The sequence below is a fragment of the Pan paniscus genome, chromosome 19, assembly GCF_029289425.2.
Source record: "Pan paniscus chromosome 19, NHGRI_mPanPan1-v2.0_pri, whole genome shotgun sequence".
Taxonomy (NCBI): Eukaryota; Metazoa; Chordata; class Mammalia; order Primates; family Hominidae; genus Pan; species Pan paniscus.
Genome location: NC_073268.2, coordinates 73,673,989 through 73,699,610, shown reverse-complemented (window position 1 = coordinate 73,699,610; position 25,622 = coordinate 73,673,989). Strand labels below are relative to the sequence as shown.

At 47.1% G+C, this 25,622-nt stretch overlaps 1 protein-coding gene and 1 long non-coding RNA gene across 8 annotated transcripts in view; one reads left to right on the top strand and one right to left on the bottom strand.

The window, feature by feature from the left end:
• The window catches only part of MSI2 (musashi RNA binding protein 2), a 428,034-nt gene that overhangs the window by 159,872 nt on the left and 242,540 nt on the right, over positions 1 to 25,622 (bottom strand). The gene's annotated exons all lie outside the window — the stretch shown is intronic.
• LOC130540952 (uncharacterized) lies at positions 1,356 to 2,706 on the top strand. The gene is made up of 3 exons (XR_008954994.2): positions 1,356 to 1,397; positions 2,048 to 2,123; positions 2,262 to 2,706. It is a non-coding gene; the product is annotated as an uncharacterized LOC130540952 (long non-coding RNA).

The window sequence follows — 25,622 nt, the reverse complement described above, 5'->3', positions numbered from 1 at the left end:
CAGGTGATGCTGATGCAGCTGCTGGCCCAGAGACCCCTCTTTCCATGAGCTACTCTAAGGGTAAGAAGCAAGAGCAAAGGTTAAAGACACTGGGCAGAGGTTGCTTCTTCCTCTTTAACATATACTCAGTGGTCAATACATGAAACAAAATTTCCCATCTAGGAGCAATTGATCCACTTCAGTGTGGCAAGCTCTCCCTCTCTTTGTTCCCCTTCTCTCAGAGGTTTATATTCTAAAATCCTAAAAATGATGATGGTAGACCCCATGATGGAAAAGATGATAAGAAGAGGGATTTCTTAGTGGCAACCAACTTGCCCTGCACCCGATGCAAGAAAAATCCAGATTCTACTAGGATGACATAAACTTTCCTTCTAACAGATAAACTCTTATTCACAGATAAACTCATGTCTAGATCTATCTAACAGATAAACTCATGTCTAGATTATGCAGCCAATCCAATCTTGAATAGAAAACTTAGCAAATGGTAACTTTATTTACTTTTATGCAACATGCATGTATGAGGCATTCGCTATTTGCAAAACATCAGCCTGAGTACAAATAAAAGACAACTCACACAGGTCTATGGTGGACTGATGATATGAATGGTCTCACACCCGTTCCTCTGTGAGTTTGCAGTCCTTCTCCCCAAAGAGGTGGAGTCTACTTTCATCCCTTGAATCTGGGCTTAATTTGTTAGGGCTAATAAAATGCGGTGGGGGGAAGAGTATGCCTGTTTTGGGCCTAGCCTTAAGAGGATTTGCAAGTTCCTGCTTGTTCTCTCTTGCACCTCTGCCGTCACCATGACAAGGGCATGCCCAGGCTAGCCTGATGCAGGATGGGTGGCACATGGAGCAGGGCCAACTTCCCTGTGCCGAGGCCAGCCTAGATGGGTGGACAGCCAGTCACCCTCAAAGCATGCAAGTGAGGCCAGCCAGGATCAGCAGAACCACTCCAAGTTTACTCCAAACACGTGAGATAAACCGTTACTGTCTGCCCCTGAAGTTTTGGGGTTAGTTACACAGCATTCTTGTGGCCATAGGTAACTCATGCGTGGTCCTCATTCTAAAAAAATCCCCCAAAACAACAAAGAAAGCTTATAATCAGAAGATAGACAGTCTAAAATAATACTAGAAAGCAAAGGAAAGAAAAGGGGCAGAATAAGGGAAAGTGCTAAATGTGGCAGAGAATTAAACTATCAGGTTCCACAGTCCACATGGAGCACGCTCTTCATGGAACATTCCACATGGAACACAGGCATTAAGGTGTGGAGGAACCTCTATCTAAATCTCACCCCATCAGCAAGGTTGGAGACAGAGATCCTAGAAGCGCCAAGAGAAACTGGCAACATGTTCCTCACTAAATGAGCACCGTGAAAATCAGCAATAATTACCACTCAAGTCAGTGGGTGATGCCCCTCTAATCCTAATTCATTTAGTGAATGAGTGAACCCTCTTTCTAATGAGTCAAAAGATTTATTGTGAGCCAGGCATTCTTGCTGGGTGATTTTAGAAGTAGCCAGATGGTACTGACCACATCCAGGGGTTAGACTTGAGACAGCCCAGCTCACGTGCTGGCTGAATAGGAAAACTTTAAAGACACAATGCAGGCCGGGCGTGGTGGCTCACGCCTGTAATCCCAACACTTTGGGAGGCAGAGGTGGGCAGGTCACTGAGGTCAGGAGTTCGAGACCAGCCTGGCCAACATAGTGAAATCCCGTCTCTACTAAAAATACAAAAAATTAGGTGGGCGTGGTGGTGTGTGCTTGTAATCCCAGCTACGCGGGAGGCTGAGGCAGGAGAATTGCTTGAACCTGGGAGGCGGAGGTTGCAGTGAGCTGAGATTACGCCATTGCACTCCAGCCTGGATGACAGAGTGAGACTCCACCTCAAAAAAAAAAAAAAAAGGACACAATGCAAAGGTACATGGAGGGAGGTCAAAAATGCTATTGTCCAGTTAGCTGGCTAATGGGTGGGAACCTACAGTATGTCCCCTGGACCACTGCCTCTTCTGCTGAAGGTTTTACAGTTTTGGCTCCCCAAATACATAGTAGGTGAGTGAAGCTGAACTGATCTGAGGACACAAAAAACTTGTTCCCAGGAGACAGCTAAAGAGAAGTGTTGCTGGTATGTAACTCAGCAGGTGTTGGGAGGCAGCTGGGTGTGGTGGGGAGTGCCGCACCAAGCATGGAGGGAGTCCAGGTTCTAATCCCAGCCCCACCAGGATCTCACTGAGGACCAGTCACCTCCCTCCTCTATCCTCAGTTTTTCTTCTGTGAAAGGAGGAAATTCTATGAGATGGCTCCTAAGATCCATGCATAAAGACTCTCTGCCTGGAATGCTAACATGGACTCCAGAGGCAGCTGGGACGATGCTCTGGAAGCATTGACTTGGCCACTGGGCTTTTGCAAACTCTCTGTGCTGTGAGGCTGCTCCAGAGCTTTGCTGTGGCCGATGCATGCCCTGAGAAATGTCCTACTCCTCTGGGGATATAAATATACACACCCACAAGCCACACATATCAAGAACAAAGCAGGAAACGGCACTTCAGATGATCCTTAAATTATCTGGTCAAATGCAAGGAGGGAGGGGAAAAGGAAGAGAAGAAACCCAGCTCTCCAAACTCCCCCAGAACAAATGCCCTTGAATTTCTCTTCCTGCTCCCACTCAAACGCTCCAAGTGTTAGTATAAATAAACACCCTCAAATGCAATACCATGATACTATAGTGTGTCAGGCTTAACAGGCATTATGCTCTGTAAACTCAAGGAGCTAAGGCCACAAGAGTGAGACTCGGCTGAGGTGGCAGGACTGCCCAGGCCACAGGTGCCTGGGCCCAGGATTACGCAGAACATGGGAAGGCACTGTCTCCACCTCTCTCCCTGCCAGCTTAGGCAAAACCCAAATCGGTTCCTTCCGTACAGCTCAGGAATAATGTGTAGTTTATTGAAATAAGACTTTTCCGTGTGCTCTGGCCTTGAAAAGGGTGGGGTTGGTCTGTCTTTAACCATTCTCCAAAGAGGAAGGACGGAGAAGAAGGAGCAGACTGGAAAATCCCATTGGTTCATTCTGAAATCTACATCAGTGATTTTTCAGCCGTGACTGCTCACCAAGGCCACACCCCAACCTATTAAATCAGTACTCTGGAGTGGGCAGCCCGAAAGAGGATTTTTTAAAGCTCCCCAGTGATCCAGGGTACAGCCAAGGCCGAGACCCACCGTTCTAAATGGCTAAATAGAGCTGAGTTGAGCCGTAACACAGCATATGTGTGTGTAGACAGGCCCTAAGTAAATGAGTATTAATGGGCCTCCTGCTGCCTAAAGATTAGAAGTTCATTCCCTGCCAGAAGTCAGGAGCAGGCACTCCTTGCCTCATCCTACTTTCTTAGAGCTCTCCTTAAGCTTAACTCAGTCTTAGTACAAGAAAGCCAAAGTTCTATATGAGAAGCAGCTCGGAAGAGCCAAAAATGAACAGAGGGCTTTAAGAAAACCTAATAAAACCATTGTTTTTTTCCCATCACCACCAATATTTTCACAGATATTATTACTACTTTCGTGGTCACAATAACCCCACGAGAAAGGGAGTATTACAAATTCTCTGAGACTCAGTTTTCCTACTGGTTTGTCCTAGAGCTGGCAGGGGCTGGGCCTGGGGTTCAGATGCTGGGCTTTTGAGTCCAAGCCTCAGCCTGCCAGCCGCTGCCTTCCTGCCCATCTCAGGTTCTTGGCCTCCTCTTGCTACAGCCAGCCTTTCTGTCCCTGTGTGTTTACCCCTGGAAGACTGCAGTGATGAAGGTGCGCTTGGAGTTTCTATCCCAGCTGCTGCTGCCAGGCACGTTTTTCCTTCATTCCAAATGTCAAAAAATGCTAGTTTGCATCCATCTGAAAGCCTGTTTATTTTAATTTGAACCCCGGCCTTTACTGACTAACAAGAGAAAAAGTCTACATAATTTCTCCTCAACTAGGGCTGGGTGCAGTGGCTCACGTCTGTAATTCCAGCACTTTGGGAGGCTGAGGTGGGCAGATCACTTGAGGTTCCGAGTTCAAGACCAGCCTGGCTAACATGGTGAAACCCCATCTCTACTAAAAATACAAAAAAAAAAAAAAAATTAGTTGGGTGTCGTGGTGCACAACTGTAATCCCAGCTACTCTGGAGGCTGAGGCAGGAGAATTGCTTGAACCCAGGAGGCGGAGGCTACAGTGAGCTGAGATCATGGTACTGCACTCCAGCCTGGGCGACAGAGCAAGACTGCCTCAAAAATAAAATAAAATATCTCCTAAATGAAAAAAAAGTTCTTAATTGTGGCAAAAAATATATAAAATAAAATTTATCATTTTAACCATTTTTGGGGTCTACAGTTCAGTGGCATTAAGAACATTTCTCGAACTCTTCACAGAAGGCTCCCACACCTTACAATGGCCAGAGTATTTTGTCCCCATTAGCAAGACCTTTATCAGCCCTTAATTTTTTCCTACATTTACTTCTTTTATTCTTGTGGGCTCATTCTATTTTCCCATTTAGCTTACAAGAAAAAACGCACAATGTTTATCAGATAGCAGTTATGAATTCAACAAAGGGACACCTGCCCATGGGAACTGAAAGATGTGGGGTCTTCAGACAACTCAATCCTGGAGATGTAGACATTTTATCTACCTAAGGCAAAACCTCCTGCTCAGAGATTCTGATTCCACAAGTCTGTATCAGACTCTAAGTTATAAAATGTCTATCCTCCTGAAATAATGATTGTTATAATAACTACCATTTACTGGAGCGTAATAGGCAATTTGCAAAGCTCATTTAATTACTGCAATAGCTTTGAGGTAGATACTATCATACCCATTTCAGGCACCCATTTTTTTTCTCTTTTTAAAATTTAAAAATTTTTATTTTTTATTTTTTGTAGGGATGGGGTCTCCATTTGTCTGCCCAGGCTGGTATCAAACTCCTGGGCTCCAGCGATCCTCCCGACTCAGCCTCCTGAGTAGCTTGGGATTACAGGCACGTGCCCACACACGTGGCATCATACACCCATTTTACAGGTGAGGAAATTGTGGTTCACCGACAGTAAGTGACTTGCCTAGGATCACACAGGTAGTAAATGGTGGAGCCAGTAGTTAAAATCAGATGAGTCCCTAAGTCTTCTGTTCTCCCTTACTTGTGTTCTGTTTTTTGAATCCCTAAGAGCTTTGTGCAGTGCCTCTGTCTGCTGGATGAACCAACAAACACTGCTTTAAAACTCTACCAAAAAGTGAAGAGAGGTGATTAGGTAACCTCAAGGAAATGGAGGTATATTGCCCCGGTAGGCTCAGGAGAGGAGGAATAATTGGAAAGGTAAAGGAAAGAGGAGGATATTGGGGTCTCTTCCTTTTAGATAAGTGAATTCCAAAAGCTCGAGATCACCGGGCTCCTCCGCAGTCATGGAGCAAGCCTCTAGCAGAGCTGGAACTGCCAGAGGGCTCTGGAACGCAGTCCAGGCTCAGCCATGCGAGTCTCCCTGCCCCGTGCAGTGACACTAAGGATACTCAGTGTGTCTTGCTTCCTGGAGTTGTTAGGAAGGCTCATGTGGTAGCCAGTGAGTGCCTACCACACAGAAAATGCTCATCATAACAGACACTGGCTCAATTCACTGCCCCATCCTGGCAATCCCCTCGCCTCCATGCACGCACCCATACATGGTCCATGCAGTTAAGCTGGGAGCCACACCCAATGCTGTGGGTTTTCTTATTGTGAATGGACTATGCCAAGGGAAGGCCACTAACAGAACCAGTGTGCCCTTGGGGGAGCAGTCCCAGGAGGCCCTATCTCAAGACTAAGCCAGGGAAGGCAGAGTCTCCTGGTGAGAGGTAGGACTGGGTGGGAGCTCCGTTCTGGCTGAGCTTGCAAAGCCGTGGGCCCAAGCACCACCCTGGAGAGTGGGGCAGCAGGCTGTCACTGGGGATATCTGAGATGGGGTGTAGAGAGGAGGCGATGAGGGAAGGGGAGAGAGACACTGAGAGAGAGAGCTGTTTGAGGAGCAGCAGTTGGATCCGGCAGGCTTGACAGCTGTCACATGGAAATGGCATCTGGCCTAACGGCCTCTCGTGTGAGGCTCCTTCAAGTGGCTGCTGCTGTGCTCTGGAAATCCAGGCCCGTGTTCAGCACTGATTGTGAGTGCGTGCGTGCATGTGCTGGGGGAGGGGAGTGGCAGGCAGGCTGCTGAACTGCTGAATGCTCCCTTCTCCCCCTCTCCAGCCTCTCCCCATCAGGCCTCACCTACCATGAAAAAGGCCCAAGCCTGCCAGCTCCAGAGGAGAGAGGCAAATCATTGGGGGAGCACTGATGTGCCGGAACACTCTCTCACATTCCCATTAAACAAATACTAAACTGCTAATTGCCAAAATGGATCTCCACGACTCTGACCGAACCAGGGAAGGGTTTATAATTACCAAGTGTGAAAATGCACAGCCTGTAAATAGCCACCTCATCTGTCCTAATACGGGCTGATATTGATGGGCATGAAATAAACATCAGGACAAATGGAAAAATCATCCACATCTCCTGTGGCCAATGCAGTCTCGGATGGTGACAAGCGTAGCTGCAGCCATACGCCTGGGGAGGGGAGGGGGAGAGGAGAAAGGAGTTTTGTAGGCTTGGAAAATCTTGGTTCCAATCCCAATTTTAATCCCATGGGCCATCTGCACCTTCTTTCTGTCTGGAAAACAGGGAGGGTAAATAACATGGCTTGATAATGGGATGAAGGGCTTGCCTACATTTCAGAAAGGCCAGGGGCCCCAGTGCAGGGAACTTCTGAGGGCATCAGCTTTCAGGACAGGGCTTCAGACATCTTCCACCCTGCTCTCTTTAAGACTGGCTGATGAAAAAAGAAGACTGAGGGAGAGGGAGAGCTCTGCCAAGGTGACACATTTATTCATTAAACTAATATTTATTAAAGCTCTTTTGTCTGACAAACACGCAGAGTTGGTTGCAGAGCACAGATGAAAAAATGTGTGTTTAGAATGACCTTTGGGCTCTCTGACACCCCTGTACTACGGTGCCTCCCCATCCCCCACCATCTCTTTCTGCCACTCTGATGGGAGGTGGACTCTGGTCTGTTGGGTCCCAGAGCCCCACCACTTTTCTTGGCCACAACAGAGGAGGGGCAAGGGGATAAGCCAGAGGTCATGGAGTAGCTGCAGGTTTCCCAAGCCCCAGGCCCTTTTCTCTCCACCAGCCCTTTGAAGGTACCAGCCTTTGATTCCAATGAACTCAGCCAGATCTTGGAGTGCATGTTGGTAACCGAGGGAGAGAGGAAGTTCCATTTGCCTCAGAATCACAGACTCAGGAGTTAGAAGTGACCCAAAGGTCACCTTTCCACTTCCCGCCCAGTACAGGAATCCCTTCTCCAAGACTCCTTTGAACCCTTCGTGGAGCTTCAAAAGCTTGGAGGAGCATCTCTGCCCCGCCCTCTCGGACAAGCTGCTCAGGCCTGAATTCAGCAGCAGTAGCACTTAGATGCCTGAAATAGCAGCCTCCTCTGATCCCCAGCAATTCTGGCACAAGGCAGAATTCTGCGAACTGTATAGCATCAGGCACCCGAATCAGCGCACTCAGCACCAGTCAGCCCCAGAGTTTCTTCATGGGGCTTTGATGACATCCAAGGAAGTTCCTGCTCCTTCCCCTTTGGGCGGCCTGACAGCCAATCTCCCCAATCCCCTTATCCCTAAAGTCATCCCTAGAGTCCCATGGGTTTCCCAGTCCTAGTCCTGACCCAAAGACCCTGTCAAAAATTAGCAAAATGAGGGAAGGTCTGAACTACCGACTGTTTTTAGAGGAATTCTAATTTGTTACTTTTGAATTCCGAAACTGTCTTCAAATAATGGCTAAGAAAATGCTGCTGAGAACAAACTTCAAGTGCAGCAACAGGCTGAGAGATGCAGTCACTGGACAAAGTTACTTCTTGTTCAGGGAGGATCATAAACTCTTCAAGGCAGAGAGGATAAAAAGGATATGAGTCCAGTCCACTCATTTTCTAGAGGAGCAAACTGGCTGTAAGCAATTCAGCGGGTACAGTTGAAGCCACAGTTACAGAATAAAAGAAACTTGGCATGCCATCACACATCCTGGGTTCAAATCCCACTCCATTTCCACTTACGCATGATCTTGGGCATGGCTTTCCAAAGCAGCTCAGCTTCCTTGTGTGTAAAAGGAACACATGATCACTGTTAACCTTCACCCCAGCATTGAAAAGTAGAAACTATTGATACAACACGCAGGAAAGCATTTGGCCTGTGGCAAATGACTACCCTATGCTATTACCAGAATGCATTCCAGCCCCGGCACGCACAGATGCTCAACAAATATCTGTTGGATGAGGACTGCATAATGGGATAACAGACTTTGTATTGATAACTACAAAGCTGTGAAATCAGTACGGATGAGTGAGGTTTAACTTTGTAAGTGTACCTGGCTTGATGTACTGTGATGCAATGGGTCGCATGCAAATAAACCATCTTTTGGAAACACAGGGGGAATAGACAAACAAACCATTCCATTACATTCCTACAGTGGAATACAGCTGGTACACAACTGGTGCACAACTGACCAGAGGGATCATACCAAGTGAAAAAGTCAGTATCAAGGCTGTATTACATACTGTGTGACTCCATTTCTGTGACATTCTCAAAACAACAACATTATTGTGATGAGGAACAGATCAGTGGTTGCCAGGAGTTAGGAGTGGGGCCAGGGTGTGACTATTAAGGAGAAACACAAGGAGTTTGTTGGGGTGATGGAACAGTTCTATTATATATCCTGATTGTAGTGATAGTTACTCAAATCTCCAGGTAGTAAAATTTTAAATAATTACACACAAATACACATGAAAACTGATAAGGTACCAACACTGGTTTCCTGGCTTTAACAAAGTACTGTGGTTATGGGAGTACTATCATTGTGGGAAGCTGGATGAAGGGTTCACAAGCGCTCTTTGTCCTATTTTTACAACTTCTTGTGAGTCCTACACTATTTTAAAATAAAAATGTATAATAATAATAAAAAGAAACCACAAGGGGGCTCATGATTTCAAGAAACCCCATGGCAGATCTGTTTATAATACAAACAACTATGCCCTCATTTCTGTTGATTTGGATAAAGTAGGCATAAATAAGGTAGGCATACAGTAGAAATATCTATCCCTTATCTGTTTCTCGTATTTGGCGCTGGCATACACAACTTGAAATCTTATTCTGTCATATGAATACATGAATTGGTGGTCCACACTCCCCCATCGCTTCCTCTCCCTAGTCCTCAGGAAATTTCATATACAGCTCTGCATTCCCTACCTAGCGCCCACTAGAGGGATTAATACAAAAATAAGCGTCCAATAAGGGCGTACTGTTGAGTTTCAGGAAGATTTTGGAGGATAAAGAAAAAAATTCAGATAAGGCCAGGTGCAGTGGCTCACACCTGTAATCCCAGCACTTTGGGAGGCCGAGGCAAATGGATCACCTGAGGTCAGGAGTTCACGACCAGCCTGGCCAACATGGCAAAACCCCATCTCCACTAAAAAATACAAAAATTAGCCGAGCATGGTGACAGGCGCCTGTAATCCCAGCTACTCGGGAGGTTGAGGCAGGAGAATTGCTTAAACCCGGGAAGCGGAGGTTGCGGTGAGCCGAGATCATGCCATTGCACTCCAGTCTGGGCAACAGAGCGAGACTCCGTCTCAAAACAAAACAAAACAAAATAGACTCAGATAAAAAAGAGCATCAAACCCAGTGGTTTCCAATCTTTCTATTTTGAGCCATTAGGCCTGTCTTTCATTTAATTTTTGAAACACAGACCTTAAATGTTTTGAGATCTTTCATACACCAAACAAACTACTTACTTTTGAAGTATGGAAAATCATTTATCAATATTCATCCTGATCATCACTGGGGCTTTTTGGCAGCGTGAAGTGGCTGGGATGGGGTGTGTCGGGGTGCTCTGTGTAAGGCAAGCAGGCCTGACATTTCAGTTGGCCCATATGTGGTTTGGGGTGGGGTACCCATGGTGCCTGATAGATTTTTTGAGGTAAGGAAGTCAACTTGAGGACTCGGCATTCCTTCTGTTGACCCTGAGAGGTTGGAAATTTTTGGTCTACTCCTTACACCCAAATCATGACTCAGATCTTTGCAAATGAGTATTGACAGAATAACCAACCCTCCTACTTAATCCCTGAGCCACACAACACCCTAAGGGGGAAAAAAGAACGGAGAGGGAAAAACCCATATCTTCCCTTAAAAAAAAAAAAAAAAAAAAAAGTATCAATTCAAGCTGCTTCAAGACCCAACAAGTATGTTTTTCTTTCATTTATTTCTACATCAACACTCTGAAGGATAAAGATCTTTCTCATTTCAAGAGCTGTCAATTTGCTTTAGTGCCATGTTTTCATCTGTTTGAGGTAAAGAGGAATTACAAAGCAGGCAAATGAAATAATGCACTGCAATCTAACATATTTTGGCAATTCAAATTGGGACCAGGGAAAAAGGAAATTAAACAAGAATGACAGGCCCACAGCACACCTGTGCTGTATCCCACTGGTCCACCCCTGTCTTCCCTCCACTTGCTAACTTTATAACTTGATGAAGTCTTCAGTGCTTTGCTGAAAACTGTACTATTTGCTGCACCCTAATTCTTCAAATCATTTCTACATTTTGCACAACTCATACAACATTTTGCTTTCTGAAGCAGAAAAAAAATCTCTTAGCTGCTGGAAAACTGTCAGGCGCTATTACTCTCAAGACCCCCTTGAAATAGTACAGCGGCCAACGTCCTGTTCCTGGTAGATTTACTACACTTCCCTATATAAATTAACAAAGACAAATTCTTGTTGAAATCAGACTGTGTGAGGAATCCTTATCCTCTCAAGCCTAAGGGTTCAATTACAATGGAACTTAAAAATAAATAAAAGGAAATCTTAATCTCCTTTCAGGGTCCTCCTCTGCCAATAATGATGCCCCATGAAGATTTTTGCCTAATTCATTTACATTTCTTTTTTTGTCGTTTTTAATTAAACTGCTGCTCAACTACTCAGCTCTATAATTTTTCCTACTTCAGCTCCAGAACTAGGGATTTTCTAAGAACAATAGGAATTTCCAAGGTCAAGATGTCTCTGTAGATCTCAGGAACTATGTAGCACTCAAGAAACTGCCCTTCATCACCACAGGAGAAGCACAAGGAGCTGGCCAGAGGGTTTGAGAGCCCGGGAGTGGGGTGAGGCTCCCTGAGGGACTGCAGTGAAGGAGCCCCTCCGCCCTAACTGCTGTCAATTTAAAATCAAATGATGGCAAATGTGGTCATGGGCATATAGTCCTGTCTTTTGCAGAATCCCATCTGCTTGGTGACACTGTCGAATTCTAGATTTATAAAAGGCATTGCAGTTCTTCTGCCAATGACCCATGTGTCCACAAACAGCGCCTGCTAGGGCACCTAGACCCAGGTCCCAGCTCACCAGTACAGACTAGTGGGAGAGGCCAGAAACTCTAGAGCTAGACTCCCTGGGCTTGGATGCTGGCTCTAGTATTTATTAGCTGTGTGACATTGGGCAGATTACTCAACCTTTCTGTGCCTCTGTTACTTCACTTCAAGTTGGTACCTATCTCATAGTGCTGTTATGAGCATTAAGAGAAGCTAATTCAGCCGAGCGTGGTGGCTCATGTCTGTAATCCCAGCACTTTGGGAGGCTGAGGCGGGTGGATCACCGGAGGTCAGGAGTTTGAGACTAGCCTAACCAACACGGTGAAACCCCATCTCTACTAAAAATACAAAAATTAGCCAGCAGTGGTGGTGGGCACCTGTAATTCCGGCTACTCAGGAGGCTTAGGTAGGAGAATCGCTTGAACCCGGGAGGTGGAGGTTGCAGTAAGCCAAGATCACGCCACTTCACTCCAGACAGAGTGAGACTCTGTCTCAGAAGAAAAAAAAAAAAAAAAAAAAAGAAGAAGCCAATTCATGCGCAATATTCTGGCACATATGAAGAACTAAACAGCTGCCATCCATTATTATTACATCCTCAGCGAGCTGGTCAGAAGATCTAGTATTGTTCATGTCTGAGGACCTCCCTCTTTCTACAGTTAGGATGTTGATGCTAAGTGAAGTTAAAATTAGTGGCAAGGCTGGCTTCACCTGAGCAAGGAGTACCAAGGATGAGACACAATGGCCACTTTCTCTAACATCTATCTGTCCAGCCCATGCTGCCCACATGGGAGGCAGCTGTGTCCTGCCACAAGGCTGCAGAAGCATGGAAAACCAGGCAACAGAGAGAGACAGACAGGCTTGTGCCGACATGAGATGGTTTCTGTGATTTACAGCCAAGTCTTAACTAAGACTCTGCGGCCTCTGAGTTCTGTTCAACGAGGAAATTAACTCACTGAGGCCAACCTCTATTCCAGTGAGGACCCCCTGTGTCATCCTGCATAGAAAAGAGATTCAGCCCTTACCTGAGGAGGCTACTCTGGCCAGATGGCAACAGGTGACAGCAGCTTCAGAGCTATTACCCTACGCCCAGTTAATGCCCTAACAACTGGGCTGAATGAGCTCCTTCTGTTCAGCAAACGGGCAGCCCTTAACTTAAAAAGAAGTTTGTCAGAGGCAGTGGTGCTACCTTTAGAATCCATTCATTCATTTGAAAAAAAAAAATCAATCAACTCATATTTACCGTATTAGGCCCAAAGACTTTTTAAATGAGGAAGACTTGATTCCTGTCCTTGAGTTCATGGGGACAGAGGCGCCATCAGTGCAGGATACGTGATAAGTGCTCTAGGCTGTGCAGGCCCCATGCAGCGCACATACAGGCACTCTGTCAAGGCCCAGTTTTTAGTCATTCATTCATGCACTCAAGGGCTCTGAACACTCAGGGTAAAAATGACACTAACTTAGCTGGGGGAGACGGTTCATCACAAAAATGGCAGGAGGTGGTTTCTAGGCAAAGGGGCACCAGGGACCCGGTAATGGAGCAGCAGGTGTGTGTGTGTCTAGAGTGGAATGTAAGCCACGGGAGCAGGGCAGGGAAACTGCAGAAAGCACAGCTGTCTGTGTGGGCCTGGCCTGTGTGAGCTGCGGAATGGCTGGGCCTCCACCCTGAAGGTGAGGTTCTGGCTTTTCAGAAAGAAACTTGGGGGAACAAAATGATGTCAGAGAGACCACGTTCAGTCTTTGCTGAAAACAATACCCCACTGCCAAATAGCCTGGGGGACATCCAACAGTGCCAACTGAGGTCAAGGGGTCAGGGGCTTAATGAACTCTGCTGTGCACTGTGACACAGCAGGCCAGAGGCAGAGCTGGGGTTAGTACACTGCATCAACCCCGGGAAACAACATCCGTACGCACGAGAGAAACCTGCCTCCCCAGGGCAACACCCCACTCCAGGAGCAAATGAGAGGCGTTCTGAGCCAGCAGGACTTGAGCCCAGATGGTCTCGAAAGCCGAGGAGCCCCAGTCTCAAGGCACGCAGGAAGGAAAGATGACTATTCCAGCTTAATGAACCTTCTCTGTGTCTCTGGGTAAGTGTGGGGTGGGTGGCGGTAAGGGGAGGGAGAGGCTACTCAATATATTTGAGCGGGTGGGTCACCACCCTACCTTTTATTCTACTCACTTCACATTTGCGGTTTATTAACGCGCCTTCCTTTGTTCCACCCTGACGTCTGCATGACCATGGTAAGTTCCTGCCAGAGCATCCGCTCCCTGAGGGCAGGGCCCATGTCTTTTCCATCCTTCAGGCTGCACCTGGGACCCTGCTCTGGGGACTCAGTGCACCATGCTGGCTGACCCCCTCTGGTTCTAGAACAGGTATCAGTGGAAAAGCATAAATGGCTCTGTCCCTGCCTGGATGTGGTGGTGACCTCCTCCAAAGGGTCAAGACTGACTGATACCCCTGGAGTTTCTGATCACCAAGCAAAGCTGGGATTCCAGGGACAGAAGCATCTGCTTGGTGGATGCATGGCAGGCACAGCTCCCTCCCACCTCCAGAGAGCGGGATACAGAGAGGCAGAGACAGGACAAGAGCTAGCCCTGGGGATTTAAATGCCTGCTCCTAACCCCAGTTTATGTGCCATGGACTAAAGCCAGAGAAACACAAAAATGTGCCATAAGCCTATTTTTTAAAAGGTGTTTCCAGATGAGTGTCCTGCCTTGGCCAGCTCCAGCAGACTTTAGAACTCGCATGGCTTTTAAAACCAAGAGGAGGCTGGGTGTGGTGGCTCACGCCTATAATCCTAGCACTTTGGGAGGCAGAGGTGGGTGGATCACCTGAGGTCAGGAGTTTGAGACCAGCCTGGCCAACATGGTGAAACCCTGTCTCTACTAATAATACAGAAATTAGCCGGGCATGGTGGCACACACCTGTAATCCCAGCTACTCGGGAGGCTGAGGCAGGACAATCACTTGAACCCGGGAGGCGGAGGTTGCAGTCAGCCGAGATCGTGCCATTGCACTCCAGCTTGGGCGACAAGAGCAAAACTCTGTCTCCAAAAAAACAAAAGACAAAACAAACAACAACAACAAAAAACAAGAGGAGTGCAACATTATTTAGGAGCTCACGCCAGTGGAACCAAAGGCTTATGAGCATCTTGTTATAAAATATCAGGGTAGGAAGAAACGAGGGGGCTCCCTGGGGATGGAGCCACCATTCACAACATCCCACCTCATCAAGAGGGCCTCAGGGGCCCAGGCACCCCACCCAAGGCCATCCATACCAGCCCCCAAAGAGGCCTGCAGAAAACCCAGCCACACAAAAGGCTGAAAGTCCTATGGGACCAAGACAGAGGAAGGAGTAGATGGGGAAACCTCGTGGGGCAGAACGGTGGTGTGACAAACAGCCCAATTAAGAACAAACTGACAACAAATACGTGGCAGGCCCAGCACACATGAAAAATGCACCCTTTCTGCCTCCCATGCCCCAGGTGAAGAGGCAAGCTGAAACAGACATTTAAACCAATGGGCAAATGCAGTGACTGATTGTGGCACAATCAGGTGCTACAACAGAAGGAATGGAGAAACTGCCATTTGGCCAAAAATCTTCAGGAATGACACTAATCGTAAAGGATGGGAAAGTTCTGAAAAAGCAGAAAAGACCTTGTGAAGGTGTCATGTGGTAGAGACAACTGAGTTAATCATGGGGGGATTGCATTTGCTTGGCAATGCCTTGGGTTTGGAGTTAAAGAAGGAGCAAAAAGCAAGCAACCAGCTGGGCATGGTGGCTCACGCCTGTAATCCCAGCACTTTGGGAGGCCGAGGTGGGTGCATCACCTGAGGTCAGGTGTTCGAGACCAGCCTGGCCAACATGGTGAAACACCATCTCTACTAAAAATACAAAAATTAGCCGGGCATGGTGGCAGATGTGTGTAATCCCAGCTACTCAGGAGGCTGAGGCAGGAGAGTCACTTGAACCCAGGAGGCAGAGGTTGCAGTGAGCCAAGATCACACCATTGCACTCCAGCCTGGGCGACAAGAGTGAAACTCTGTCTCAAAAACAAAACAAAACAAAAAGCAAGCAACCAAGATGACGCCAGACTGGTGAGGCCGATTCAATATTCTTCCATTTGTGGGCGGCATAACGCACACAAATTCTCTCTGGATAAATTCTTCCTCACTCTCCCCCTCACTCCTTTCCGCTTGAGAGAAAAATATTTAAGAGAAACACTCTCCAGACGGCTGAAATTTCCCCCTCACTAGCTCAATTTAGTTATTTATCAGAACACTTCAGTGCAGTTATTTTCAGACTTCCACATGAAATAGTAATACTTAGCACTTCCAATTCATCTCCCAAGCAGTTTTCAAATGTCAGCTCATTAATCCTCAAAACCCTTGAGAAGCAGCACTTTGCCCCATCTCTCAGACTGGGAAGATGGAGGCAGGGCTGCCCGAGGATCCCTGTGGATTTCTGCAATGACTCGATGCTGATCTGACTCAGGGGTCCTCTCACTTGGACCACAGAAACCATTTTTCATCGAAGATGACACTGTACTTTAGGACTTGAGGACTCTATTCTAATGAATGGGTCCCGGAACAGCCTTGTGGCCTCTGACCATGGGTGCATGAACACGTGCAAGAACACGCTCCTCCAGCACTTTATCCAGCCAGGTGCAAGCCTCCCAGCACAGCCCACTGTCTGCCATCAACAGGTGCCCTACATCTCCCAGTTCCTATCTCCCCTTGGCCAGGCATGCCGGACTCACGCGCGTATCTGTGAGCTGCACTCTGTTTCCCATGTCTTGCCAATCCCACACATCTGATGGCATCTGAACCAAAACATCACTTTCTGGGGGCAAACTATAGGCTTTGGAAGAGGCCTTCCAAAGAGGGGCCTATGTCCCATGGTATGGCTTTTCTTTGCTCCCTGAAAGAAACACTTCCAGACTTCTTCCCAGCCAGCATCAAATCTTTTAAGCTATTTGGAGCACCCTAAACTTTAGCCTTCAAATGCATTTTGTATTCATCACTTTAAAATGAGATTTAAGGTTCCTGTCATTTGAATCTTCACTTTATTAGTGAAGAAAATGTGTTGATTTTCCTGTGGGCAGGACAGGGAAAGAAACGGCTGTCAGTGTAGATGCCTCAAATTCTGTACATGGTAGGGGCTGGAGGTCCGGGAAGTCTGCGCTGGATGTGGGCAGCAGAGGAAGGGGTGGTGTGGTTGCAGTGTGTGGCATTGAGGTGGGGGTCTCATATCAATGCAGAATGGCCTGTCCAGAGCTGCCAGCCAATAGCGGGCCACAGGCAAGGGAATGGGTGACGAAGCACTCAGGATGGCTTTCCTCTGTCCTGGCCCTGAGCTCCCAGACACAGCTGCTGCTGACCTGCAGCAGGAGTTTTAAAAGGGCAATGCCTGCTGCTGCTGCGCTCTGAAGTAGGTCTTCACTAAACACTAACTCATAAACGACCCTGGCCCTTTATCTAGCATCAGCTGGCTTGGTGCCACATCTAATGCACAGCAAGGATTAAAAAGAAAACGCAGCAAGCCAGGCATGGCGGCTCCCACCTATCATCTCAGGACTTTGGGAGGCTGAGGTGGGAGGATCGCTTGAGGCCAGGAGATCGAGATCAATCTGGGCAATACAACAAGACCCGTCCTACAAATTTAAAAGCAGAAAAAAATACACCCTCTGTCTTATTGTTTGATAGACGAATACACCGGAGTGGACGTCATATGGTCATCATCCCCTTCAAAGAAGTCACCATGGAAGGCCCTGTCTTTATTCACTAAGACTTGAAATATTTTCTTGAAACTTTGGTGAGGGGGGGTCAGGGGGGTGGGGAATTCCCTTCTAGTCAGTTCCCAACTCATGCAAAACAACTAGTCATTATTTTATAGTCCTATTGCATTTTGGTCCAAAAACAGCATAATCAATCTTGGCCACAAGTCATTTGGAACCAAGACTGGCAATGGTTTCCAAAAATCACATCCACTTTCAAAGGCCAAAGATTTATCACCAGTGAGGATATTCAGAAGAAAATGCTAGAGTCTGAATATGAGTTCACAGTGAACACTTTGAAACTGCGCAGAGCAAAGGCAGGATCTTTGGAAGAAGTACACAGACTCCCACTTTGAAGAAGACACACTGCATCTGTAGGAAAAAGCCCAGTTCTCAATGCTTCTTAGTCATTGTCGGGGGTGGGGGAGGGAGACACACACACACACACACACACACACACACACACACACACAGAGACAAAGACAAAAACCAATGGGAAGAGATTTACACCCCCCCCACACACAAACACACACACACACACACACACACACACACACAGAGAAACAGATAGATTGAGAAAGACAAATTCTTCATTTAACAAATCTTGGAGGTAAAATAAAAGGGAGGGAAATAAGAAAGGGTTTTTTATAGCTTCATACCAAATACATTATGGATTCAACACTAGGAAAACATTCACCATGTCAATGTACAACAAAATTAGCATCTTTAAGATGTGTTTAACCAAGCAGCAGGGAGGTTTGTGAGTCTGGGCTGGGCCTGCACTGGCTTGAAAATCACCCTACAGATCCTCCCTGACCCCAACATACACACCATTTCCAGGCATTTCCTAGCTGTCAGAAATCTGTCTTCATGAGATTTAAGTCCTTCCCCTCCCAAGATGCCCTGTCTAACCCTTGCTGTCCCCACAGTCTGTACATGGAGGAAGACACAGGAAGGTTTGCCCTTCAACAGGCACAAAAAGCAAGCTCCAGATTTGCTCAACTCGAATCAAAAGGGCTAAACACATCCAGATGTTTGAACGGTTCCGGAAGACGAGGCAGAGCCCCCTCCACTCCCATGGCCTCCCCCGACAGCAGCCTTCTCCCTACTCCCTCGGAAGGCCAGGGAAGACCTGCCAAGACAAAATGGCTGTTCTCGGGGACGGTGAGATGACTGCGAACGTTCCCAGGGAACATGGCATCAGGAGCACACCAGAAAGAGCAGACCCACAGCCAGAGAAAGAAGCGATGTTTATCCACTTGTGAGACATCTGGAAAATGAAAGAGGCTACAAGCCATCTTTATCACATCTCTGTGCATACAAATACACCACGGAAAATTACAGATCCCTCTCATCTACCAAATGAGCCATAATAACCCCGCAGGTTTTCCCCGAGTCCTTTAGACACTCCGCCTTACACTGTTTATCACGAGGGAGACAAGTGGAGAACCTTGGAAATGTAAAGGAAGATGAGCCCACGCCTTTCAAAGAGAAAGAGCCGGAGCAGGGAAACCCTGATCGTGGCTAATTGGCCCATCAGGGTCCTGCCCTGGACAGACCTAGGTGAGGGCGTCTTTAAAGAAAACGTCCCACCTCCGCTTGCCACAGAGATTTCTAAGGTTTGCCCACTGTCCTTTTGTAAGTGCCTGCTGGGTAAGTGTGGAGATAAGACGAGTATTACATTATGATGCTTCCTCATGCATGAAACTCTGTTTTAAAGAGAGTCTGGAGGGGGCCATCAGGAAGGGAGAGCCTGAGCAGTGGAGGTAGTAGGAAGGCTGCTTTATTTAGAGAAGTCTCAGCTACAGAATAAAACTGCTTTACCTGCAAAGGAAAACTCATTAAAGTTTCTCTTTGGTTCCAGAGAAAGAAATCTACAGCCACAGAATTTCAGAGAAACTGCTTTTATTTCCCATATGCTTTTCACCTTGTCCCCCGACTCCACCCTGACTTACATACTAACTTGAATATATACACAACCCCCCGCCGCACCCCAAACCAAGATGGCACTCGGCCATACCAAATAACCACTGGCATAGCTTTAACCTGAAATTTCATTCTCTCTTGGTTTTTACTCCCCTGGCAAAAGAGTGAATAGCCTACCAAGTTGTACACATTTCTGCTTAAGCAACTCTGGTGAGGCATTCTTTTTAAAAGCAAGGAATACCTGCATATGTTAGGGGATGAGCGTTTTCCTTGTTAATTTGTTCAGTAAGTCTGGAAGACCCCACCCCTTTTTATTAAATAGGAAAACACGTCAAGGAAAACGTAAGAATATACCTAAACTCCCAACCTTCCCTTATGTCCATGCTTTCTCTGGGGTTTTCTAGGCCCCAGGTGCTCTACCCCCTCTCTGTAACTCTCCCAGGCTCCCTTTTCTTCTCCCACCCCATAAATCTCCAGGGTGTCATCCATCCTACCTGATCCATGGCCCCCACCCTCTCCATCTGAGCTCTCTCCCCTATGCAAGAAGGTGGCAAGAAGAGCCATTGCCTCTCTGTGCTCTGTTGCCAGGCCTGTCCCCAGAGCAGCAGGCTCACTTCTTTGCTGTTGGTTTCCCGTGACATGGATATTCTGGGACCTCCAACCCCAGCACATCTTAACAATGACATACCCACCTTCCCCCAGACTCCATTTCTACTAGTGACCCCAACCTCCTGCAGTTGAAAGCTTTACACTCTTGCCCAGTCCTCTGTCTTCCAAGCTACCCCATCCCATTCTATTATTTCTTCCTTTGATGGGACCCCCCATTCTCCCCTTTCCTTACTTTTTCTTCTTTTTATTTTTTTAAATGGAGTTTCGCTTTTGTTGCCCAGGCTGGAGTGCAATGGTGTGATCTCGGCTCACCACAACCTCCGCCTCCCAGATTCAAGCAACTCTCCTGCCTCAGCTTCCTGAGTAGCTGGGATTCCAGGCGCCCGCCACCTGCCCGGCTAATTTTTCGTATTTTTAGTAGATTCGGGGTTTCACCGTGTTGGTCAGGCTGGTCTCGAAATCCTGACCTCAGCTGATCCACCCGCCTCGGCCTCCCCAAAGTGCAGGGATCACAGGCGTGAGCCACTGCGCCCAGCCACTTTTTCTACAACTCTCTTTGCTTCAGAACCTTGTCACTGTAAGTTGTGACCTAACACAAGATGGCCACCTTCCTGGCATCACTGACTGTGACCCGGTTACTTTTCCTGAAGGATCACTGAAAACCTTCCATGTCTCCGACTGCCCACAGGGAAATATCCAAGCACTCATGGCCCGAGGCAAGCTACCCTGCCTTCCAGCATCACATCTAGGTCCCCTCGGACACACACCCCCAGTCAAGTTCACTGGTCTGTCATTCCACTGAATTCTCTCCAGCCCTTTACTTAGGAGGAACATGACTTTGTCTGTGTTCCACAGAAGGGAAAACTGAAGGAAAGGCATGAGGAGAATCCCGGGGGGCTGCCTTGTGAGGTCATAACGGGAGGGCACACAGCCTCAAGAGCTAGCAACAAGGAGGCTGGATGGGAGACCACGGGAAGGGAGGGTGCCCTGCAGGAAGAGGCGGAACCGAGAGGGCAATGCCCTGGCATCGGCCACCTTCACAGCATCATGAAGGAGGAGGATCCGTGGAGGAGAAACCAAAGTCTGGGGAATTTGAGAGGTCAGAGCCATGGTCAGGGGAAGAGAAAGTTTCTGTCAAAAACCTCTCTCCTGGCCGGGCGCGGTGGCTCATGCCTGTAATCCCAGCACTCTGGGAGGCTGAGGCGGGCAGATCATGAGGTCAGGAGTTCGAGACCAGCGTGACCAACATGCATCTCTACTTAAAATACAAAAATTAGCTGGGCATCGTGGTGCACACCTGTAGTCCCAGCTACTCGAGACGCTGAGGCAGGAGAATCGCTTGAACCTGGGAGGCGGAGGTTGTCGTGAGCCGCGATTGCGCGACTGCACTCCAGCCTGGACAACAGCAAGACTCTGTCTCAAAAACAAACAAACAAACAAACAAAAACAACTCTCTCCCTAAACCATAAGCACCTGTGAACAGGAACCACATCTTATGCCTTCTCTGCCCCTCACCCCAGACCCAGGACTCAATGACTACTTGCTGACTGACTGACGGATGAACGTCAGCTCTGGGGACTGAGCAATTGCTCTGGAACTTTAAAGACCTGGAGTCTTTTGCTGATGTGTGAAGTGACCTTGGGCTAGTTGACAAATGTGCTGTTTCTAATATGTTATAAAGGAGGGCCTGCAAAACCTCTTATTTTTTAATACATGTGTCATATATACATGGCAGAAACTGCCTATGAGCAAAGAGAAGAAAATACAAATCACCCACTGTTAACACTTCATTGTTTATTTTCAGACCTTTTCCTAGCAAAACGTATATGTGTGTGTAATGACATTTTTAATAAAAAAATAAATTACATGCAGAAGACATAGTAAAGATCACTTATTAAAGTAATTTGCCAACTCCTTGTGCCCTGATTTATTGAGACTTCATCCTTAAATATGTATCACTATTGGGTAGCTGAATATAACAAAACTCCCCATCAGCTCTCTTTCATTCCTTGGACTCGTATCAGTCTCTAAGCCACTCCTGAACTGTGATTTATATGACAGCTTGGGAAAAGCCAATTGGGGACAATCAATGGAACAGACGGAGATAGGCCTGGTGAATGTGCATGAATTAAAAGGAAAACTCCATTGTAATAGAAACAAGATTCTAATCACTACACCTAATTACAAAGAGGAGTAAATGACTGAAAAAAAAAATTAAGTGTCTCATACAGAACAAACAAAGCAATTAGTCATAAACAGAAGCTCAGGGCTTGGTGAGCAAGCCAGAGCCCAGGCCCAACCCACCAGCTGTGCATCTGCTCTCAAGACCACTTGGGGGCCATGGAGGGTGGGCTGTAAGGTCAGAGCAGAGCCTGGGTATGTAATGGTGCTGGGGAAGGGTAGGTGGTCGGTTCCCAATACATGCGCCTCTGTGCACAAACACGCACACAGCCTCATCAGGACCTCTGATCACAGTAGTGACCCAGCATTAGATGCTAGAAGGCTTAAATCTAGAGCCCAGACCTTCCTGCATGACAGAATGATGACTATATATATATATATATATATATATATATATATATATATATATATATATATCAGAGTCATCTTCTTCATTCCCTGTCCATATCCCTCAAACAACAACAATAATAATAGCAGCTAATTCTTATTACACAATTACTGTAGATCTGACACTATGTCGGGCATTTCACAAAGTTATCTAGTTCAATTCACACATTACACCTTCAAAGGAAGCACTATTATCATCATCTCTATGTTATCAATGAGGAAACTGAAATCCAGAGGGCTGAGAAATTTGGCTAAGTTCATCCTGCTTATGAGGAGAAGAACCTGGATTTAAACCCAACAGTGGACCCCAGAGCCCATGCTCTTAAACTCTGTACCACGTCACCTGTAAGATGAGAAAAGTTAAACTCATCTTTTAATGTGGTAAAGAACCAGGTGCCAAGTGTGAAATGCCAGGTGCACGTGGACTATTCCATAAATGTTAACATGATTCTTAGCCCTTTTCCTATTGGTTGCCCCAACTCATTCTCTCTCCCCTGGGGTCTCCTTCCTAGAGGACCCTTGGAGAGCCCCACATCGCTGGTGGGCCCTTCTGAACCTTGTACTCTGTACCTGCCTATAGCCCAGGAGTGGAGGATGAGGGGAATCTCTTGCTCTTGAAACCCAGGACCCTCCTAGAAACTGGCTATGCAACCTGGAGGTGAGCTCTGACAGCTTGAACTTAGCAACTGTCTCTACTATAAGTTTCAAAAATTGAAATAGACCTGTAATAAATGGTTGTCCTGCAGAGCTACGCAGTGACTGAAGTTATCTTAAATACATCATCTGACACAGAAGATCTAAATCTTCCTGAAAAACCCAAGACATGTAATGACTGTGTCTATAAGGGCAGGCTGTGTTGAAGGGTCTGTGAATAAAATCTCCAGGAGCAGGGGCTATTCTAGGTCCGTCTCATTGCCAACGGCTGAACTTGGTTCACCCTGACAGTAGTGAGGGGAGATGAATCAGCACACATACTGTTCATTTGGTCATTCCAAAAAACTTCCCTGAGCACGCCGGAATCTCTTTTAGGCACTGAGAGAGACGACTTGGAAAAATCAAATCTAATAATATTCTGTGCGCAGACCCACAGGGCTGGGGTGGGGGCAGCCTGGAGGCAGGACCACCCTTGAGGGCTAAACTGCCTTCTTGAAAGCTAACAGGGCCTGGCCCAGGGCCGTGGGATGAAGAGTGAGTCAGGTCCTTACTGATGAAGCCTCTTCCCCTCAATCTAAACTAGATGATAAAACAGGAGCTTCTGGCTGAGCGTGTGTGCAGTAAACACACAAAAGCATTTGTTTTGACACGTCTGGCAGAGGGGCTCAACTCAACACAGCAAACACTCCTGCAGATGTCCCGAGTCAAGCCGTTCCTCCAGACTAAGGCCCTGCAGTGGTCAGCTTGGACCCTAGCATGGCAGTTGAGGGCTCGGGCCCCAGGGCCACAGAGACTTGGCTTCACACCTTACACTCAGGAACCACACGGCGATCTTGGGTGAGCGATAGAACAAGTTACTCTCTGAACCCCAGTTAATAGAATGTTCTTTATGGGGAAATGAGGTGAAATGAGACGGTGTGACAGAGCATTTACACACATGGAAACACATAGGAAGTACAGGCTCTTGATGCTGCCATTATTATTAATCATATTGGTTAATTTTTTTTTTTTCAAGACAGGGTCTCACTTTGTCACCCAGGCTGTACTGCAGTGGTACAATCATAACTCACTGCAGCCTTGACCTCCTGGACTCAAGTGATCCTCCCACCTCAGCCTCCCAAGTAGCTGGGACTACATGCACATGCCACCATGCCCCTGCTAATCCTTTTTTTTTTTTTTTTTTGGTAGAGACAGGGTGGCCTCGAATTCCTGAGCTCAAGCAATTTGCCTGGCTCAGCCTCCCAAAACACTGAGATAACAGGTGTGAGCCACCACACCTGGCTAGTCTTCTAATTTAAAGGCCACAGCTGGACTTGTCCTTCATTGAGTGCCCTGACCTTCAGAAGAGACAGGACAGTGCTCTGGGTAAAGCCTGGTCAACACACACACCCTACAGACCCGGATGGCCCTTCCTCTCCTGACAGTGGTTGTAAAAAACTAGCTGCTCTACCAAGCGGGCAACTGTCCAACCTCCTCCTCCAGAGCTCGCTCCTCCTCTTGCTAGCCCACGCCACCTGGCTCTTCCCTCCCTGCACCCAAGAGTCTATATGAGAGAGAGAGAGAGAGAGAAAAAAAAAAAAAAAAGACGCAACTCATTTCATATGGTGGCGAAGAGAGATCTGAGGTATAGAGCCACCAAGTCCCACCTGCCCCCAAAGGTCACCTGGACAAGCTACTTGGTGCTGCCTTCTTTCCCCTTTTCTCACATCCCTCAGGATATGAGCTCTAATATCCACTTAAGATCTGAGTGACTGCAGGCAAACTACTTTACCTCTCTGGCTTTGAGTTTCCAGTTTCCAGTTTGTAAAATGGTGATAATAAGACCTCCTACCCATCCTGAGCGTGTCTGAGAGTGACCACATGTGGCAGACTGTATTCTCCTAAGATGGCCACAATATCTCCCCCATGCCACATGCGATCTACGATAGGACCTCAATACGCCTCCAATCCCGAGGTGAGCTCTATGTCCCCTCCCCTTCATCCTAGTTGAGAGTTTGAGACTCACTTGTGTTGTTTGACCTTTGAGGTTAGGTTAAAAAAAAAAAAAAGTGAACACGCTTCTGCCTTGTCTGTGGAAACATTTGTGCTCCAGCCCTAAGCTTCTGTACAAGGAGTTTGACTGCCTGAGGCAGTCATGATATAAAGAAGCTCAAACCAGCTCAGGCAGAGAGACCATGGGGAGAAGTCCTGAGATCCCTTGGACAGATGCTTGGTCAGCCCCTGTTGTGCTAGTGGCAGCCACTAGAACTACAACCTCATGTCTGACTGCAACCTCATGAGATGCTCCCAGCCTGAACCACTCAGTTGAGTCCCGCCCAAATTCCTGCTCCACAGAAACCACGAGAAATAATATAACGATTGCTGTTGTTTTAAGCCAACAAGTTTTTGGGTGATTTGTTATGCATCAATAGATAACCGGAACACCACATATATAAAAACATGCTGTAAACTGATGGGTAAATATTAAGAACTCCAAATGCTATAGAAACTTTTATGATTATTTCAAGTCTGCCCTTGATTTTGTCTTTAGAAAAACATGTGTGTTGTGGGTGGGGTGAGAAGAATGCATACAGAATTGCCCTTAGCTGCCCTTTTTTTTTTTTTTTTAAGACACAATCTTACTCTGTTGCCCAGGCTGGAGTGCAGTGGCACAATCTCGG